Genomic DNA, 21280 nt, shown 5'->3' on the forward strand with positions numbered 1-21280 from the left:
TGAAGCACTTAGCATGGGGCCTGTCCTGTAACATGCATGAATCCTAATTACTATAAGTTTTGTAGTTAGCATGATCATCATCATTAATATTAGGATCGTAATATCTACTTTGAGGGCTGTGAAAATTAGAGATTAGCTACAAATAGCACTTGAAACATTTTATGGTCATTTTATAAATGGTATTTGATATTACTGAGACACCCACCGAACTTGAAAAATGCTGTAAATTAAAACTTAATTGTGAATTCAGAGTAAATGCAACTAACAGGTGTATACTCAGCTGAAATGAAGTCATGTCTCTTTAATGACCCAGCATCCTCATCTCCTTTCTCTGTATAGAGAATTCTGCACCTTAGAAGTCCCAGGTAAGGCAGATCCTGTCTCTTTCTGTAGAAGCTGAAAACACTAGAAAGCTGCTTTCACAGCATTCCTGGAAGCGAAGCCCAATACACTTAGCCAACCAGATGCATCTGGAGATAGTGATGTAATGAAACAGGAACAGGAAATCTAGCTGAGGAGCATGGAAGAAGCATCAGCATCTACTTTCCAGGCGCAGCAGTGGTGCCGCTACAAGCTGTGGTGGCCAAAGTCCAGTAGCAGTGGCTGGTCCTTGCCAGCGTGAGGCTGTGATAAGAATTTGCTGTGGCTCTGATGTGCAGCCTCCTTGATCATGACTGTTTTCCAAACCTAGTGCTCCAGTCTTCTCAACAGTTTTGTGAGGTACCCAGTATCCTTTCAATAAATTGCTATTCTGCTTAAAATAAACAGAGTCCATTTCTGTTGACTGCTACTAAGACTGGTACAGAAACTGGTGATAGGCAGTGGGGTTCTGGAGGCAGTAGACCCCTAAATGTGGCTAGCATCTCCTTTACCATCCTCTACCGGTATGGGGAGGGATGGGGGTGCAGTCATGTGAAGAAGGGTGTTGTTAGGTGTTGCAGCCTGAGGAGTGTGAAGGTCATTGTCATTTGCCTGCTCGGCACCTAATCCCTCCATGACATTTCCTAATAGAGGTCTAATTTAGTCCAGATTTTTAGTCCAGCCAAAGCATGTTTGAACCAGTCTTAGCCAACCCATATCAAGCTTGCCAATGGATGGTTCATGAGCCCAGAGCATAGCATTCCCCCGGCAAGAGTTGTTATTGGTTCAGAGATGTACACATGTCCTAAGTAGACCCAGTAAACTGAAGGGAAAGTCTGCATAACCCAAGGTGTGGGAGAGGTTCTTTCTCCCTCCTACCCACCCACATACCTGTCCTTCAGTCCACCATATTCCTTCACTTAGGAACTATATCTTGTAACCTTGAGAGAAGCCCACTTATAAACACATGGAGAAAGGCAGAGTGGAGAAAAGAGCAGAGAAGTTGATACAGAGCCCTGATCATACTGTACCTGAGGCCTATATTGTCTCTGGACTTCCTGTTACTTGAGATAATAAATTTCCTTACTGTCTAAGACAGTTCAAATTGGGGTTCCTGTTAGTTTCAACCGAAAGTGTTCTGATGCACCAATCACATAGAAAGTTAAAGATTTCAGCTGGAACTTCTTTGCCTCAAAGTCTGGAAAAGGGAGGGGTAAATCAGTGCAAAGGGCACCCAGCTGTTAAACCAGAGTTGTTATCCAGAGGACAGCTGAAGCAAGCCCTTGGTTAGTTCATTGACAAACAAGTTTTAGGGCCATAATTTCATATTTGTTCTGTAGTAACATTATATGTGAAAAAAGTATTGCTTCTCCACACACAGGAGTGCTGTAAAGCTGACTCTTTAAATGCATGTGTATATGTTAAAAAAGAATCATTTTTTTATAAAATATGTTATTTAAATAATAATACAAGTTGTATTAGTTTCCTAGGGATACTATAACAAAGTACCACAAATTGGGTGGCTTAGAACAACAGAAATTTAATGTTTCACAGTTCTAAAGACCAGAAGTCCAAAATCAAGTTGTCAGCAGGGCCATGCTCCCTCTAGGGTCTAGAGGAGGATTTCTCCTTGCCACTGCCAGATTGTGATGGTTACCAGAATCCTCGGCATTCCTTGGCAATCCAAGGTTTGTAGATGCATCACTCCAACCTCTGTCTCCATCTTCACGTGGCCTTCTCCTCTCCAGGTGTCTGTGTCCATATTTCCATCTTATTATAGGGACATCTTTGTCTTTGGATCAGGGCTCACCCTAATCCAGTATGACCCCATATTTACTTGATTATAACTGCAGTGACTCTATTTCCAAATAAGGTCGCATTCACAGTTCCTGGGGGCTAGGCTGTCACACAGAGGCCACACATTTTGGCAGCATTTCTCTGAGCATTCAGCCCTACTCAACTCACCAGTGTCTTTAACTGGAACTTAATTCCATTATCTCAAGCCAAAATTCACCATCCTTGTACTCTGATAGGACTTTTATTAATCTGGGCACTATTTCCCAGTACCTGCTTTCGCCTCTGATTTCTTTACTCCTCAGGTATCTCTCCTCACAGGGAAATAAAGAGCTTAGACTTTGAGACTTAAATTAATTATAGAAAGTAATTATTCCATGCCATACCTCAAAGAGCCTGATCTGCAGTTAATTACATGGCAAAAAGGGGAGAGGTGGATTTTTAAAAGAGTAAATTTCCATTGAAAGTGACAATTGAAATGGTCACTATTTAAAATTGAGCAAAAAACTCTAAGGAGAAAAAAATAATAAATCTTTTAAATAGTTTCATGAAATCTTGAGCTTTGGATATTAGGAGAGTTTTCCTGTCCCATTTGTTGAAGTAATAAAATATAAAGAAATGGTAAATCTGATTAGCCACACTTGTCTAACATCAGTCTACAGTCTAAAAGGAAAGGAAGAATATCTAAAACTTCAATCACTGTTGTTTTCTGTGTTTAATCAGTTTTTTAAAAAAAAGTTTTCCAAGGCTGTTCAGCAAACAATGGTGGTCAGGTACTCAGAAAAATCATTCGGGCACACATGGGCCAGTGACCAAGGCAAATGCATTTTTCTGCATATTGTCGAAAGCCGTTATCTCTTCAAAATAAGTTCAGATGCTTCTTGGCTGTTTGTGAAGCACCTGGTGTTCACAGAACAATGCAGGAATGCAGAAAGCTGTTTCCATGGTGATCAGACTTTCCTCCTGGCAGCCATCCTTCCCCCACTTCCCATCTTTCTCCACTATCAGGGGTTTAGATAGGATTTCTGTGAAGAGCAGGGATGGTTACACAGCAAGAATTCTGTGGTTTTTCCAAGTGCAGCTACTGTAGGTCCCCAAATAGTGGGTGAATCTCCCCTGCCCACATGTGGAGATGGTCATAGAGCCATTAAAACCCAACCAAAATCTTCTCACATTCAAAATCACTCCATCAATAGCATTTTACTTAACATCTCAGTATATGACAGACACTTCCCTAGATCAGGGGTTGGCAACTACAGCCAGAGGTCAAATCCAGCCTGCCACGTGTGTTTGTAAGTAAAGTTGTATTGGAAGGCAGCCACTCACTTGTTTGTCTATCATCTATGGCTGCTTTCGTGTCCCAAAGGCAAAGCTGAGTACTTGACAGGAGTGTCAGAGACAGTATGGCCCACAAGCCTAAAAACATTTCTATCTGGCCCTCTCCAGAAAAAGCTTGTCAATTCTTACCCTAAATGATGTGGAACCAAAATCTGGTAAGGAAGACGGCAAAGCATAGAAATGGGTACACTGTACTACAGTAAGGAGAGAGGACTAATGAATGCTCTTAAGAATTCCCATGTACCGCTGAGGACCTGAGTGTCCTGAGAAGAATCTCCAGAAAAAGTGAGACTGAAAAGATATACAGATTTGGGGTGGTAACTGTCTATCGACAGATGAACGGATAAAGAAGATGTGGCACATATATACAATGGTATATTACTCAGCCATGAAAAGAAACGAAATTGAGTTATTTGCAGTGAGGTGGATGGACCTCGAGTCTGTCATACAGAGTGAAGTAAGTCAGAAAGAGAAAAACAAATACCATATGCTAACACATATACATGGAATCTTAAAAAAAATGGTTCTGAAGAACCTAGGGGCAGGACAGGAATAAAGATGCAGACATAGGGAATGGACTTGAGGACACGGGGAGAGAGAAGGGTAAGCTGGGACGAAGTGAGAGAGTGGCATGGACATATATACACTACAAAATATAAAACAGATAGCTAGTGGGAAGCAGCTGAATAGCACAGGGAGATCAGCTCGGTGTTTTGTGACCATCTAGAGGGGTGGGGTAGAGAGGGTGGGAAGGAGATGTAAGAGGGAGGAGATATGGGGATATAGGTATACATATAGCTGATTCACGTTTCTCTACAACAGAAACTAACACAACACTGTAAAGCAATTATACTCCAATAAAGATGCTAAAAAAAAAAATGGGGATGGGAGGGAAGAGGCACTCTAGATAAGGCATGGAGAGCAAGAAGAGGATGGTAAAGGAGATGCTAGCCAGTATCCTGACACATGAGAAACCAGTTAATGCTAGAAAGGACCATGCAAACAGGAAGAGCTTCTCCCACGGTGAACACAAGTTCACAATGGCGGAGGAGAGAGCTTGTGAATAGCAGGAGTTGAGGCTGGGGCCAAAAATATACAGGCTCTTGAAAGTCAAGCAAAGGAAATGATTTTATTCTGTAGGGATTGAGGACTCCCTAAACTGAAAACTGACCTGATGAAAGCTTTATTAAAAGCAAATTCAAAAAAATATCAGATGAAGGAAGAACTACAGAGAGGGGAAGCAGAGAGAGAGGGGAACCCGGTTAATATTCATCATTTATGTCATATTTATTATGAGCCAGGTACCACTCTAAGTGCTTCACATATACTAACTCACTTACTCCTCCTATCAACTCTATGAGATAGGCACTGTCATGATTGCCACCTTATAAATGAGAAATCTGTGGCTAAGAGAGGTTAAGAAGCTTCCTCAAAGTCCTATAGATAGAAATTTGCAGAGTCAGGATCTGAATCCAGGGAATCTGGCTCCAGAGTCCGACTTCTGAAATCAGTTACGAGGTCATTACAAGAGTGTAAGAATGAGATGATAAGCATTTAATTAGACTTGTTGCAATGGCACATAAAAGGTGCTCCATCAATATATTCAATGAGTAAATGATGAAAAGAAGAAAAAAGAAATAGCAGGTACAAAGAGCATTGAGGGTAAGGGGGCAGGGCGGGGAATCAGTGGCATTTGGAGCCTACTATAAAAGACTCCAAGGAGACATCAAAGATCATTCCTAGTTCCCATTAGGATGGCTGGAAGAATGACACAAAAACTAGAAAGGAAAATCAGCTCTGAGGATGAAGTGGTAAATTCAATCAGAGATTAAACAGATGAGGAATTTGATGAGATGGCAGGGCATCCAAGTGGAAACGCCAGCATGCCCTTGGAGGTGTAGGACCCGAACCCAGGAGAGAGCCAAACTCAGAACAAGGGTGGCTGGTCGGGTGGCACAGAAGTAATGGAGGGGACGGGATGTCTCTCTCACACTGAAAACCATTAGATGATGGCAAGGTGCAAAACTGGCTTAGTGGCAAGAACGTGGAGTGAAAAAATCTGGCTCTAGGGGAAATTGGGAAACAGAGGAGAATATCCATTTATTTAGCGCCCACTCCATGCCAGGGCTCTGAGACTGCATTCAGTGATCACAGTGAGGCTGAAACAAGGTAGTGGTGTATCTCCCCTTGAGATCAGGGGAGACAGAGTTAGAGAGGATAAATGACTTACAGAAGGACACAAGTCAGAAAGTCACAGAGCCAAGATGTAAGCTCTGGTCTGCCATCCCAAAGTCCTCACTCTAAATATTACCCCGGCTGCAAAAGGGTCCTTCCGTGTGTTTTCCAAAGTTTCCTCAGACCCTCAGCAACATCAGGTACTCCACTTTGCATGATTCTGCAAACTGTTCCATGATCCTTTCATCACATGACAGGATAAATCACTAGTAACTGCTTAAAGAGACACCCCTCATGAGGTGTTATCACTAAAATGTTAATTTCAGACCAGGGATGCTAAAGCATTCCTAATCCTTTGAAAACCCACAGGATGGTTTCTCCCTACCTGTGCTAATTTCTGGCTTCTGCATGACTGGCCCCTCTCTGAGACATGGTGGCAGACACTGAGGACTGATCCAGAGCTTTGTCCCTGGAAAACTTCCAGTCCCAGCAATCTCTCTCTCCAAACCCTCAGTGTTTAGTATAAAGACCTATTTTATTTGGAACAACAAAGATATAATGTGTTAGCTTGCCTTTGAATATGAATAGAACAACACTAAATACAATAAAGACCAAAAAAAAGGAATGAGTTATCTCGTAATCAACACTATCTCTTCATTGGCCTTGTTTACATCTAGCATACCAACAAAATTTGTGTTTAAATTCCATATTAAAAGTACTTTGTAATTACATGAATTCTCTTAAATGTACTTATTCTAATTCTTCCTCTTTTCTCTCAGATCAGACAGCCAATCTCACAGACTTTCTTGGAACAAATTCCCTCTTTGATATTCTGATTTTGTAGTGGAGTCCCACTGACTCATTGTATATCTCAAATAACATCACAAAAATATCATGGTTGACAAAGCCAAGGAAAGAATGAAGGAAAACCTATTCCAAGAAGAAGCTAGAAGTCTAGATGCCTAGCAATGGCTAAATAGAAGTCTTGTGTCTACAGACACTCATATTAATATTATGTAGGTTATTCCTTCCACTCGCAAATGGAACCAAGGAACAGGAAGTATAGTAAGCAAGCAGCTCAGGGCTTCAGATGCAGAGCGGGTCTCCAATGTCTCTTAAAATCTCACCCCTTTGCATGTGTGGGCAAGGGATTGAGCTCTCCAAAATTACAGAAAGCATCTGGCTTGGCATTTCTTGAACCTAATTACCCTTTGTATGAAACATCTAGCAGAAAGCAAAAGCCTTTTCTCTCCCTATGTTAGGACATATGATTCCAGTATATCTAAGACATGACTGCAGCCACAGTGTTAAAAGCCTCTCCGCACGACACTTAAGAATATTAATACATTTCTTATTAGTAAGATTTCTTATCTACAGTGAAAGCCCTTGCTGTGTAACCGCAGCTGCACTAAATGAAGTGGGCTGATGGGGACAGAGGAAGGGGCACCAGACTGAGTGGGAACATCATGAAAACAGCCATGAGTCTCCAGAGAGAGTCGCATGCCTCTGCTAGAAATCCACCTGACCATATTCAGGGATTCAAATCTATGCTGATTCTAAAATATGTACTCAAGTTTCTAGGCTTTTCTCCCCCTTTGAAAAGAGGGATAGTAAAAATCTTCCAACAAACAAAAGCCCAGGACTATGATGGCTTCACAGGCGAATTCTATCAAACATTTAGAGAAGAGCTAACACCTATCTTTCTCAAACTCTTCCAACATATAGCAGAGGGAGGAACACTCCCAAACTCATTCTATGAGGCCATCAAAACCCTGATACCAAAACCAGACAAAGATGTCACAAAAAAGGAAAACTACAGGCCAATATCGCTGATGAACATAGATGCAAAAATCCTCAACAGAATACTAGCAAACAGAATCCAACAGCACATTAAAAGGATCATACACCATGATCAAGTGGGGTTTATCCCAGGAAAGCAAGGATTCTTCAGTATACGCAAATCAATCAACGTGATACACCATATTAACAAACTGAAGGAGAAAAACCATAGGATCATCTCAATAGATGAAGAAAAAGCTTTTGACAAAATTCAACACTGATTTATGATAAAAACCCTGCAGAAAGTAGGCATAGAGGGAACTTACCACAACATAATAAAGGCCATAGATGACAAACCCACAGCCAACATCGTTCTCAATGCTGAAAAACTGAAACCATTTCCACTAAGATCCAGAACAAGACAAGGTTGTCAACTCTCACCACTGTTATTCAACATAGTTTTGGAAGTTTTACCCACAGCAATCAGAGAAGAAAAAGAAATAAAAGGAATCCAAATTGGAAAAGAAGAAGTAAAACTGTCACTGTTTGCAGATGACATGATGTTATACATAGAGAATCCTAAAGATGCTACCAGAAAACTACTAGAGCTAATCAATGAATCTGGTAAAGTAGCAGGATACAAAATTGATGCACAGAAATCTCTTGCATTCCTATACACTAACGATGAAAAATCTGAAAGAGAAATTAAGGAAACACTCCCATTTACCATTACAACAAAAAGAATGAAATACCTAGGAATAAACTTACCTAGGAAGACAAAAGACCTGTATGCAGAAAACTATAAGACACTCATGAAAGAAATTAAAGATGATACAAACAGATGGAGAGATATACCATGTTCTTGGATTGGAAGAATCCACATTGTGAAAATGACTATACTACCCAAAGCAATCTACAGATTCAATGCAACCCCTATCAAACTACCAATGGCATTCTTCACAGAACTAGAACAAAATATTTCACAATTTGTATGGAAACACAAAAGACCCCGAATAGCCAAAGCAATCTTGAGAACGAAAAACGGAGCTGGAGGAATCAGGCTCCCAGACTTCAGACTATACTACAAAGCTACAGTAATCAAGACAGTATGGTACTGGCACAAAAACAGAAATGTAGATCAATGGAACAGGATAGAAAGCCCAGAGATAAACCCACGCACCTATGGTCACCTGATTTTTGAAAAAGGAGGCAAGAATATACAATGGAGATAAGACAGCCTCTTCAATAAGTGGTGCTGGGAAAACTGGACAGCTACATGTAAAAGAATGAAATTAGAACATGCCCTAACACCACACACAAAAATAAACTCAAAATGGATTAAAGACCTAAATGTAAGGCCAGACAATGTAAAACTCTTTGAGGAAAACATAGGCAGAACACTCTATGACATAAATAAAAGCAAGATCCTTTTTGACCCACCTCCTAGAAAAATGGAAATAAAAACAAAAATAAACAAATGGGACCTAATGAAACTTAAAAGCTTTTGCATAGCAAAGAAATCCATAAACAAGATGAAAAGACAACCCTGAGAATGGGAGAAAATATTTGCAAATGAAGGAACTGACAAAGGATTAATCTCCAAAATTTACAAGCAGCTCATGCAGCTCAATATCAAAAAACAAACAACGCAATCCAAAAATGGGCAGAAGACCTAAATAGACATTTCTCCAAAGAAGATATACAGATTGCCAACAAACACATGAAAGGATGCTCAACATCACTAATCATTAAAGAAATACAAATCAAAACTACAATGAGGTATCACCTCACACAGGTCAGAATGGCCATCATCAAAAAATCTACAAACAATAAATGCTGGAGAGGGTGTGGAGAAAAGGGAACCCTCTTGCACTGTTGGTGGGAATGTAAGTTGATACAGCCACTATGGAGAACAGTATGGAGGTTCCTTAAAAAACTAAAAATAGAACTATCATACGACCCAGCAATCCCACTATGGGGCATATACCCTGGGAAAACCATAATTCAAAAAGAGTCTTGTACCACAATATTCATTGCAGTTCTATTTACAATAGCCAGGACATGGAAGCAACCTAAGTGTCCATCGACAGATGAATGGATAAAGAAGATGTGGCACATATATACAATGGAATATTACTCAGCCACGAAAAGAAACAAAATTGAGTTATTTGTAGTGAGGTGGAAGGACTTAGAGTCTGTCATACAGAGTGAAGTATGTCAGAAAGAGAAAAACAAATACCGTATGCTAACACATATATATGGAATCTAAAGAAAAAAAGGTTCTGAAGAACCTAGGGGCAGGACAGGAAAAAAGACGCGGACACACCGAATGGACGTGAGGACACGGGGAGGGGGAAGGGTAAGCTGGGCCAAAGTGAGAGAGTGGCATGGACGTATATACACTACGAAATGTAAAATAGATAGCTAGTGGGAAGCAGCCACATAGCACAGGGAAATCAGCTCGGTGCTTTGTGAGCACCTAGAGGGTTGGGATAGGGAGGGTGGGAGGGAGACGCAAGAGGGAGGAGATATGGGGATATATGTATATGTACAGCTGATTCACTTTGTTATACAGCAGAAACTAATGCAACATTGTAAAGCAATTATACTCCAATAAAGTTGTTAAAAAATAAATAAATATAAATTAAAATTAAAAAAAAAAAAAAGGAAAGAGGGATAGTAACTTAGTAGTACCGGGCCCTCTTTCTTTCCTTAAAGATTGTTTCATGTCCTAATCCCAGCATCCACTGGATGCACCTCTGCTCTTCACAAAAGACAACTCAACACCCCATCCTTGGGTGGCCTTCACTGACACCCCCAGGCAGAGTTGCATTACACTTCCATCCAGAGTCCCGTAGCATTGTGTAGTCTTCTATCAGTTCTCTCACTTCTCTGCCAGCATAGATTAACTTGTCTTCACTTTTAGACAGTGAGCTCCTTAGGACCAGCAACAGTATCCTCATTACCCAGCATAGTGTACAGGTAGTGGACACATCCTCAGACATTCTCCAAGCCCCAGGACCAACCACCATTCTCCCCTCCTCTATTGGGTTGAATGGTGCCCCCCCAAAATTCAGGTACCTCTGAACCTCAGAATGCGAACTTACTTGGAAATTGGGTGTAAGCCTTGACATATTACTAGGGTAGGATGGGCCCTAAATTCAATGACGTGTCCATATAAGAGACAGAAAATGACAAACAGAGAGGCACACAGGGAAGAGGACCTGTGAAGACAGAGGCAGATTTTGGAGTGATGAGGCCACAAGCCAAGGAACACCAGGAGCCAGCAGAAGCTGGAGGAGGAAAGAAAGGATTCTCCCCTAGAGCCTTCAGAGGGAGTGTGACCCTGCCAACACTTTGATTTTGGACTTCTGGTCTCCAGAGCTGTGAGTTAAGCCACCAGGTTTGTGGCAATTTGTTACGGCAGCTCTAAGAAACATGTATCTTCTTTCTCTGGAAACTAGACCAATCTGTATGGTTTTAGATGCTGGGCAGCTATGTTGGCACCACAAGACTCAGCTCCCCCACCTCACCCCCAGGCTCCTCTCAGTGCTGGGCACATATCTAAGCTGGGCCAACAACGCTCCTTCCCTGGAAGTTAGGGGGATAACAAGAAATAAATGTTCTTACTCTTCTATCTCAGTCAAGTTTCTGCCCCAAAGTCATCACCTCATGGACACATTCCCCAGTATCCTATCTAGAATTTTTCTCGTGACTCTAGATTCCTTCTTATTTTTCTTTGTAGCCCTTATTTCTACCTGACATTATATTATTTACGTACTGTTTCTTGGTTTTGTTCCTCTGACCTCCCTCATGAGTGTGTAGCCCCCAAGAGAGCAGAGACGAGCTCTGCTTGGTTAACTGCTGTATTTCCAGCTCTCGGACTCAGCTTCACACACAGCAGCTCTGCAGTGAGACAGATGAGGCTGATCTGAAGAGAGAAATCCTGGTGAGAGATAAAGAATGCAAGTCTCATGTCAGAGTCCCTGGTCCCTGTTTCAGTCCTTCTTGAGCCCTGACCATATTTGTGCCTTTGGCTTCTGGGGGACATTCTGATGAAATGTGCTCCTCTAAACTCAAGTTATTGGTTTGTGTTTCTTTTATCTACACAAGAAACCAAAGAGACGTAACTAATACACGATGGCACCTGGTAAGAGCTCCAGCATCTCAGAGGAGTAAGTAACAGAATGAAAAATGGAATGGATTAATGTATAAATTAACTAATTAAATTCAATTTGACTCCTAACAAGGTTACTCTTACAAGTAATTAAGGTGATTTGAAAATTGTAGGGTGTATTTGCTACCTTCTGAATTTATCTCACCACCAAATAGACTGTCTGAAAATTCCATCACTATGGATTTTAGAAACACTCCATTCAAATATAAATATACCTGGAAAAAGCAAAACTTTACCTAGTGATGATTTTAACAGATCTTAGAGAGCTAGGCTTTCCTGAACAACGTATAAACTAGTCACCTTGTTGAAGGACAAAGAGAGGGATCAGACGTGGGAAATGGCAGAAGAGCAAAGATGAATTTCAACCATGATTCTAACTTGGAGCTGGTCTTGTACTCCTTTGGAATTATGAATTTTACTTCCATGAAAGGCTGACTGCATTGATGGCCCAGTGAATGGCCTCTCTGGATCATACTTTTACACGGTGATTCCACAACTCCTCCCATCAAGAGGTTGGGTCTGTTTCTCCACTGCTTGAATCTGAGCTGTCTTGTGATTTGCTTTGGCCAAAAAAAAAGAAAAACAAGCAGAAGTAACATTGTACCCAGACCTCAAGAGGTCCATCTGCTTCCACTGTTTCTTGGAAACCTGCCCTTCCATGAAAACAAGCCCAGCTCACCCTGCTGGAGAATGAGACCAGTGACTTCATGCTCCCCGCCGCACCCCACCCTCAGCTATAGTTGACCAGCAGGCATGTCAGTGAAGACATCCTAGACCAGCCAGCTCCCAACTGACCTCCTAGTTCTTCAAAGACACATGATAGAGTCCAGCCAAGCTAAGGCCAAGCTGACCATACTCAAGAGTAAAGAAATGTTCATTGTTCTAATCTGTGGAGTTTGGGAGTAGCTTGTTACACAGTAATAGCTAAATGACAAAATATCAGTCTACTCTGGAAATACTCAATCTGAGAACACGCTGTTTTCCAAAACCATCTGCAGTCTTAGATTCTGGTACCATCTTCTCTAAAAGAATTTATACTTGGAGACTGGGTTTCCCAGGTTGGTGCCCTAACTTCTACTTTTCAACAGCACAATATCACCAGGTGTGACAGTATTTCTAAGGAACTTTCATTCCGTTTCTCTCTGGGATGACAGGAATGCATGTCCCTTTACTGCAGATTCAACACCATGCCTAATACACCACCGAATGTATGAGTGAGCCCCCAGTCTTGTTTTGTCGGTTCCTTTTGAATCAGAACAAACTTGTCAGGCCCCTATCCCATAAACCTTTTAGACAACTAATCCTGACCCTGTAGTTCAGTTACATCTCAGGGGCTTGCTATAGGAGACCGTTCAGAGCACACCTCTTCTCATCATCAGTGGAAAATGAGATAACAAGCATGAAGGAAACAACAGGAAAATAAATGCAGTACATGAGTCTTTGAAAGTAAAGGATTGATGGAGATTGTCTTCATTGCATCTCAGGACTCTGTATGTCCCACTCAATATCACCAATTACTTTTACCAAAAGAAAAATTCTGTCCCCAAATATATTAGATACCCTTTTGAAGGATGTACATTTCTTCTCCCCTTGTCACCTCCTAATAAGATTAATGAAATAAGATATTGCATTCAAAGAATGTAGCACAATGCCTAGCACAGGATAAGAGCTTGGTGAATTATGTTGTCATCATTTTTTTTATTAGTTTTTATTGGAGTATAGGTGTTTTACAAAGTTGTGTTAGTTTCTGCTGTATAGCAAAGTGAGTCAGTTATTCTGTCATCATTTTTATAAGACAGAAATAGTCATGCATCAAACTTCTGGTGTCTTAAGGATAAATCAGTATAAAAAAAAAAACAAAAAAAAAAAACCCAGTCCATACCACACTAACCCTTGCCCTCAACTTGTTATAGGAGCACGTTAGTAGCCCACTTCATAGGCAGTAGGTTGTCAGAAAACACAAAGACCTGGACACAGAGAAAAGGAGCAAAATGAAAAGAGGCATTTTCTCCAACCCATGGAAACTAGAAATTTACATAAATTTCATTACCCAATTTGCCATTGCTACAGATTCGTATACTATTTTCAGCTTTGTTTTGCTTTTATTTTTTTTAAAAACAGCCGGGCTTCCCAGGTGACGCAGTGGTTGACAGTCCGCCTGCCGATGCAGGGGACATGGGTTCGTGCCCCGGTCCAGGATGATCCCACATGCCGCGGAGCGGCTGGGCCCGTGAGCCACGGCCACTGAGCCTCCGCGTCCGGAGACTGTGCTCCGCAACGGGAGAGGCCACAACAGTGAGAGGCCCGCGTACCGCAAAAATAAATAAATAAATAATTTTAAAAAGCCATCTTGCAGCTGCCCAAATATGAATTGGGACAGCCATCCACCTGTCACCTTCACCTAAGCACATGCGCTCTACCAGGTCTGTCACCATTCTCCAGACTCGCAATGCTTTTCTGAAGCTTATGGCTCTCATTGCTTGGCAGAGCGATGGTGTGATGGTGTGTGATGATGACTGCTCCACCCTGGACTTGATTTCAATGAGGGCACGATAAATGGAAAGCCATCATTCACATGTCATTGCATCTCTTCAGGGGAGAGGGTCAGAATGTGGCAGTTCTAATGATACAGAGTAAAATTACTTTTAATTCCCAGATCTTCATGAATAGAAACTGCAATTGTGTTTATATCTTGGCAATTAGACCAAAGGTGAGAGGGGAAATGGTAAATGTGTGCCTGGACTTTTGGTTACTGGAGATCTTAGATTACAACCCACCCTGTACCCCAGCCCCCAAATACCACATAACACGAGTCTGGGGTCTCTTTTCACATCTCAACATCTAACTCTTTACGTAGCCAGTATATCCTTCACTTTCAGGGCCTGGGTTTCAACAGTGGTGTGTTGAAGTTGGCTCACAGTCAACGGTGTGACTCTGTTTCCAACTCTGCATTCAATGTGCTCTGTTGGCATGTTGGTGGCTTCAAATAAACCACTATGGGAATATTTACACCACAGAAAATGGCCAATGCTACAAACCAGGGCTTTTTTTTAAAGAGAGCTGGCTGGGGCTTCCCTGGTGGCGCAGTGGTTAAGAATCCACCTGCCAATGCAGGGGACACGGGTTCGAGCCCTGGTCTAGGAAGATCCCACATGCTGCAGAGCAACTAAACCCGTGTGCCACAACTACTGAGCCTGCGCTCTAGAGCCTGCGAGCCACAACTACTGAAGCCCACGCACCTAGAGCCTGTGCTCCGCAACAAGAGAAGTCAACACATTAGAAGCCCGTGCACCGCAATGAAGAGTAGCCCCCGCTTGCTGCAACTAGAGAAAGCCCGCACACAGCAATGAAGGCCCAATGCAGCCAAAAATAAATAAATAAAACACATTAATTAAAAAAAATAAAGATAGCTGGCTATTAAACATTATCAGCATAGCACTGGTTTTAAGAGAGGTTTGTGGGAGCAAGTGTGAGGGTACCAGATGCTTAAACAGAAGAAGGAATTGATGGTGTTGGAAATGGGAAATGGCAGAAAAAATGGTTCATATAAGGGGCCCCAGGGCAAATACCACCACCCACTTCACCATTTCTCTTGAACTGTCTGATGATGCCTCACCCCTGTCCTACACTCACCTGGCACATCCATTCGTGTATACTCACCTTAAACTTGAAATTCCTTATCAACCATCACCAAAGACACTCATAAAAGCCATAGATTGTACTCTCTGAAGCTGTACCCAGATAAAACTGGTATGTCACACATTAAATGATCTTTCCTGAGTGTAGTACCAGATACTTGCAAACTGCTTTGAAATTTTGATTTAAGAAATTCTTTACAAAGATATATCAGTACTTAGTTTTAATTTTTTTCCTGTAAAGTATAAGGAAACTATTCATCTTTGTGTCGAGCTGCTAGTTTTCAAGTAGAAACCCAATGCCTGCCTGTATTTTATTTGGTTGCTGAATTAATTAAATCCTTGAGATAGTGAAAAGCAATAAACTGCTCATAACAAATCAGTTATTTCATGCAATTCACTACTTGAACTGTGAAGGGCAACCTAATCTCCACTTGAGGTGACAGGTATGACTTCTAAATTATTTATTTTTCTTCCTCTGTTTACTAGAAAGAAAAGCTTTTATGACACTGGAAGAAGTAGGAAGTGAGCAACACAGGATATTATAGGTCTGAGATGTTAATATTGGTGCAAAGTTGGGCTCTCAATCAAATGTTATCTACAGACCTAAAATAGTCAAACAAGATACATGGTACACACTTATTCTGCAAATCTTTGGGTCAGATTTCAGATAAGCTATGGGGGGAGCAAATACTAAATGAACTATTGGACTAATGAAGTATTTATTTGGCAACCAAGAGCAAGCACAGTTAATTTTTAATGAAATTACCTTCTTTAAAGGACAATTCTTTACAGATAACAATGAAAGTGGAAAGTCTCTTAAAGAAAAGATGTTTAATAATAACTAAATTCAGCTATATTTCACTTCTACAGCCTCCAAAATATAATGTGGTAGATTGCATTAATGGCCCTAGTTCTTCATTCTTCCATATAGCTGTGCCCTTTGCCATGAGACTGCAATTCTGCAAAAATGTGTGTTTGGAAACCCCTTGACCCCAAGTTCAGCCATGTGACTTGTCAATAAGTAAAGTATGCAAAGGTCTTACATGTTTCTACTAGCTCTCTTGAGCTTCTGCCATCACCATGAAAGGAATGCCTGGGCTAACCTATATTCCCAGTAGAGGATAAAGGACACGTGAAATAGAGCTTCCCCAGGTGAGATGCTCTAACCAAGCCCAGCATCAGCCAACCCACAGACACATGAACAGACCCAGCCAAGATCAACCAAGCCCAGTCAACTCACAAGCATGTAAATTACAACAATACATGACTACAAAGGGCTTCAAAGATTCTGATACTATGAAATATTTGAAGATTTTAGAGAGATAAGAAGATGAAATTAAAAACCAGGGATCCCTTAAATCCTAGAAGAAAACTCAGGAAACAGTCAGTATATTTTTATATTAAAGGTGCTAAGATTAGACTTTTTTCAGCTAACAATAAATTTTGACCAGATGTCTACTTCCCCCATAGCTGCTTGGAGTGTTTTCTTCCCCATTTTCCCTCAGTCCCGTGAGTTCAATATGTGATAAGAGAGAAACTGACATTGCTCTGGTGGCTGTGGAGTGATCTGGGTGAACAAATATGAAAGGTGATTGATTCTTAAAATCCTTCTCAGCTAATTTTCTGAACACAATATGTAAGTATGGTTTTTATACTCAAAATCCATAGTAATTTCATCAATGATGAAATCACACTCTTAATCATTTCTTATTGTTAATCTTCCCTTGTAGATAAGCTTTGCCAATTTTTTTTCTAGTGAGATGTTCTTTATCCAGATAACTCTATGCAAATCAAAGAGATTTTCTGAGGGTTGTTTGTGGTTTTTTTAAATGTATCTATTACTTTCTCTAAGACAAAAACTATGAATGATTATCTTAATAGGGAATATAAGTACAATAATAATGATTGTATGTGGTTCAAAGTACTCCACACATTTAAACTCATTTAATTCTCACAACTTTATAAGATAGGTGCTATTACTATCCCCATTTTATATAAAAGAGGATGGGCGCAGAATGGTTTAGTATGTTACCCAAGGTCACAGAACTAATAAGTGGTAGAACCAGAATTTAAAAGCAGGAAATCTGCCTCCAGAATCTTTGCTTAGACCACCAGGCTAGACACCCCCCAAAACAAAAGGCTGCCTGACCCCTTCCCTACTGCATCCCCTTTTATGCATTCAGATTGACTCATGAACACTTAAGAAAAATTGGGGGTGGGACGCCTTTTATGTGCAAAGCACTCTGTAGGAGGCATTGGAAATTCTCCTTAAACAAGGCAAACAGAATATTTGCCTCCCTTGGGCTTAGAGTCTAGTGAAAAAAGTAACTAAGTAAACAAGTAGATAAAATAAAATGTAAAGACTATAACAAGTCTAGGGGTTAGAAAAGACTTCCCAGAAAAAGTGACATTTAAATTGAGATCTGGAAGATGAATAAGCGTCAGCCCAACAGTAGAGGAGACATCATTAGTAGACTGGCAACAAAGGAGAACCCAAGAGTGGTGGAGTGTCCCTGAAGTATATGGAGACAGACAAGGAAAATGACGAGATGAACTCAAGAGGTTGGAATTTATATTGAGGATAACAGAAAATCATTAAAGAGTTTAAGGAAGGGAGTCCTGTGAGTGGATTTACGTATTGAAAACATAGTAATGAGAGATGTATTTGGGGCAGGTTCACCTGTGCCCCTGTAATTTCCAGCTCAGAAGAAGAGTCCCCATCATCCCACTCCTCATACCGATGGAAACTTCTGGAGAGTCTTCCAACCGAAGCCCACAGACTCTTCGCTCCGTAACAGTTTTGTCAGCTCTGGTTCCTCCCATCTTAGAACAGCTCCCTTGAGGAACCCCTCGGTTCCATCCCATTTCCCTGCTCTCTTTCACTCTTCAATCCACTCCAGTCAGGCTTCATTCCCTTTACTCCACTGAAACCACTCTGGTCAAGGTCACTGAGAGTCTCAGTGTCCCCAAATCCAGGGTCACGTGTCCATGATCACCTGACCAAGTTTCTTAGTAGGAGTCCGTACTTGGGACAGCACCATCCTCTAAAGCACCTTATTCCTTTGGCTTCAGAGATTCCTCAAGCTGCAGATTCTCTCCTACTTCACTAGCTTCTCCTCGCGGGCATCCTTCGCCAGTTCCTCCTCTTCCCTAGGCTCAAACTCCAGTTGCTGGCATGGCTGGGGACTCTGTCGGCTTCTCGTCTCCAGCCACACCCTCTTCCAGGCTGATCTCACTACGGACCGACCTCTTTAAATGTCATCTCAGTGCAGGTGACTCCCTGCTGGACCGCTCCAACCCTGGCTCCCACGTTTCCATTCTGCACTGGGCCCCGCAAATTATGTAGTCAGCCCTGTACTCAATACCGATCACTGAACTCATCAATGAGAGAAGGAATAAAGGACCTTTATGTTTTTATATTGCATTTATGTCTATAACTTTCATAGGGAAGTATTGTTAACTTCACAGATTCTCTAATATGCAGGTTAACAAAGAGATAAAGACCTTTAGCAGAAAATCATAGTCATTTCCCAGGGAAAAGTCCACTGCATTAAACCAGCAATTCGAAAAGCAGTTGCATATTCTGTATGCTATTTTAACCTTTAGAATTTTATCACAAACATAATTATGGCTCTCAGAAGATAGAAGGCAAATTAACTAGTGATAACTGAGGTTTATCTTTCTTAACCACTTACTTTTTGGTTCTAATGAGTGCTTTTAGCATTCGTACCTTAATTCATCCATCCTTAAAATGGACATAAGGAATTCCTTCTATTTTAAGATATAATAAAAACTTTAGGTTTCATGTCTCTGATTCCTCAGTAGTCTTCTGAAGCCTTAGTTCTGAGCCTGTGAACCACGGCCTGCCATTAAAGCCACCCATTGACCATCACCTGCCCTCGCCGAAGTTCCTCACATAATTTCACACTCATTATTTAGTATAATATTAAATGTTAGAAATTCTGATTTTAATAGCAGACTTTGCGACTGTAATTTTCTTCCATCCTTACACATACTATGATGATTCAATAATACCCCTTTCTCTATTGCCCTTTTTAATAGCTATGCTATTATTGTCTCCCTCCTTCCTGTGGCCTTGAACTCTAGGTCAGGGAAAGAGACTGGAGTTAGAAAGAGAGAAACTTAATTTCTAATCTTGGCTGTGTTATTAATCAGTCATGTAGGCTTAGTATATAGAATTATAAGTATTCTTTTATGAAAAAACTGAGATGCATGGGGTTAAATGACTTCCCCGGTTAGAAAACAGTAAAGGAACAAAGTAAATTGAGGACATCGTTATTTTCATCCTCATTCTAGAAATCAATCCACTGTGGCTTTTCATTTTCAAGACTTTTAAGTCACAAAATTTGCTGCATTCCTAAATGCAGGCGAGACTTCATTTTCCATGTTTAACAAATGAGGGCGTTTCAAACTTTTCTCCTACCAAGACCTAGCTACAAAAATCTCCTCCCCTGAGATCTTTTCCATGGCCAACTATGGAGATTAGCCCTTGGGTTTAAGGTGTCTGCATGCTTAGTAATGAAGAACCCCTTTTCTTTCTTCTGTAAGCCAGCCAAGCTGGTAAAAGTCCGCAGACAGTGCATTTTGTTTGAACACTCCTTAAGACTGAAATTGCTGATGAGTTGGGCACGTGATCAAGCAAGAGGGTTCAAGAGTGCTCATGACACACCTACCACTTCTGGCACAAGCGGCCCCTGCCTCTGCGTCTGTGATGCTTCTTCAGTAAAGCAGCCTCCATTCCCTCCTGCTCTGATCTCACCTCTCCAGTATTCTGAAGGAAAACCCGATGCTCTGGCTTTGAGGGGATGCACAGCAAGTACACTTGGCCTGGATGAGGCTAGGCTGCCTCTGGGCAAATTCTTCCCAGCCCCTTTCTTCCCTCTTCTCCACTCCTTTTGTCCTTCCAGAGCAAAGCCCTCTGCATCTCTTGGAGCCCAGTGCAAGTTATGCTGCCTCTGGCTGCCCTCTGGCTCTCCTGCCAATTGCATCAAATTGCCGCTCTTTCTATACTCCCCACCATTGAAAACTCCAAATCACATTCCCTGAATCTCAGAGAGATGGTGGAAGGAAAACAATTTAATTATATGAACCCACATTTTCATTGATTCATGCAGCTTGCACGTCTTGAGCTATCTCATGACTGAGATAGCATTCAACTTGCATTTCTTGCATTTATGTCAGATACTGAATGGTTAAATGACACGGGAAGATGAGTGTAAATGATATTTACAAGCTACCTAAGGAGATACATGGAGCTACCCAATTTCCAAAAGTGCTGCCAACCCAAATGATTTTCAGTTGGTAAAATATTGAACTGTGGTATGTGTGCAGGTGATGGGAAAAGGAGGGAGGAGCTGATGGTGAAAAAGAGAAATTTACCTAAATCTTACCCTTTGGGCTGCTCTCATTGTACCTATAAAGATCCAGGGAGAATGGAGGAAAAGTGTTCATAAATCAATTTCCTTCCCCAACAGAGGGATTAGAGTTTCATAAAATTCCCTTTAAGCCACTAGGCACTCTGCTACTTTAACTGAGGAACAGCCCTGGAGTCAGTGATGGGAGTAAGGTGGCCTAGATAGCTGATTTAGAGGAATTCTTTGTTCTACAGGAACTGGATCATTCTCATCTTTGTGCCCTCAGCAGGACCCAGCACAGTACATTGTGTATAAAATCCATCAGTGATGAACTGGTTCTCTACTGGAGGAACTAGTTAGGTGTAATTGGCTAACTACTTAGAATAGTCCCTTCTGACTCCCATTGTGCAGCCTACCATACCCCAGGTGCAATGCTTTTGCCTCTCAGTGGAAGGAAACAACTTTATTATAGAGGGACGGGTACCACTCTGCCTTATGGTGTACTACGTTCTGCCCTGGGCCAGCTACCAATAGCTGGGGGAAGAAGCATCACCTCTAATAAAAATGCATACAAACCATAGCACCTGGGACTCTTGATCATGGTCCCAGAGCAAGTTCAGCATCTCCCCAGGTTCCTTTTCTTT

The 21280-nt window shown here is 41.3% G+C and overlaps 1 long non-coding RNA gene across 4 annotated transcripts in view; it reads right to left on the reverse strand.

The window, feature by feature from the left end:
- Positions 1 to 21280, reverse strand: part of LOC307195678 — a 176690-nt gene that overhangs the window by 133420 nt on the left and 21990 nt on the right. For 2 of the 4 annotated variants that reach the window (XR_013830917.1, XR_013830920.1), the window contains 2 exons: positions 11924 to 12183; positions 11228 to 11392 (listed from right to left, as the gene is read on the reverse strand). The exons of the other annotated variants lie outside the window; for them this stretch is intronic. This is a non-coding gene — a long non-coding RNA (uncharacterized lncRNA). The remainder of the gene's footprint in view (positions 1 to 11227; positions 11393 to 11923; positions 12184 to 21280) is intronic. 4 annotated transcript variants of the gene reach the window in all.

The sequence above is a fragment of the Stenella coeruleoalba genome, assembly GCF_951394435.1.
Source record: "Stenella coeruleoalba genome assembly, chromosome: 12".
In the NCBI taxonomy this organism is placed as follows: Eukaryota; Metazoa; Chordata; class Mammalia; order Artiodactyla; family Delphinidae; genus Stenella; species Stenella coeruleoalba.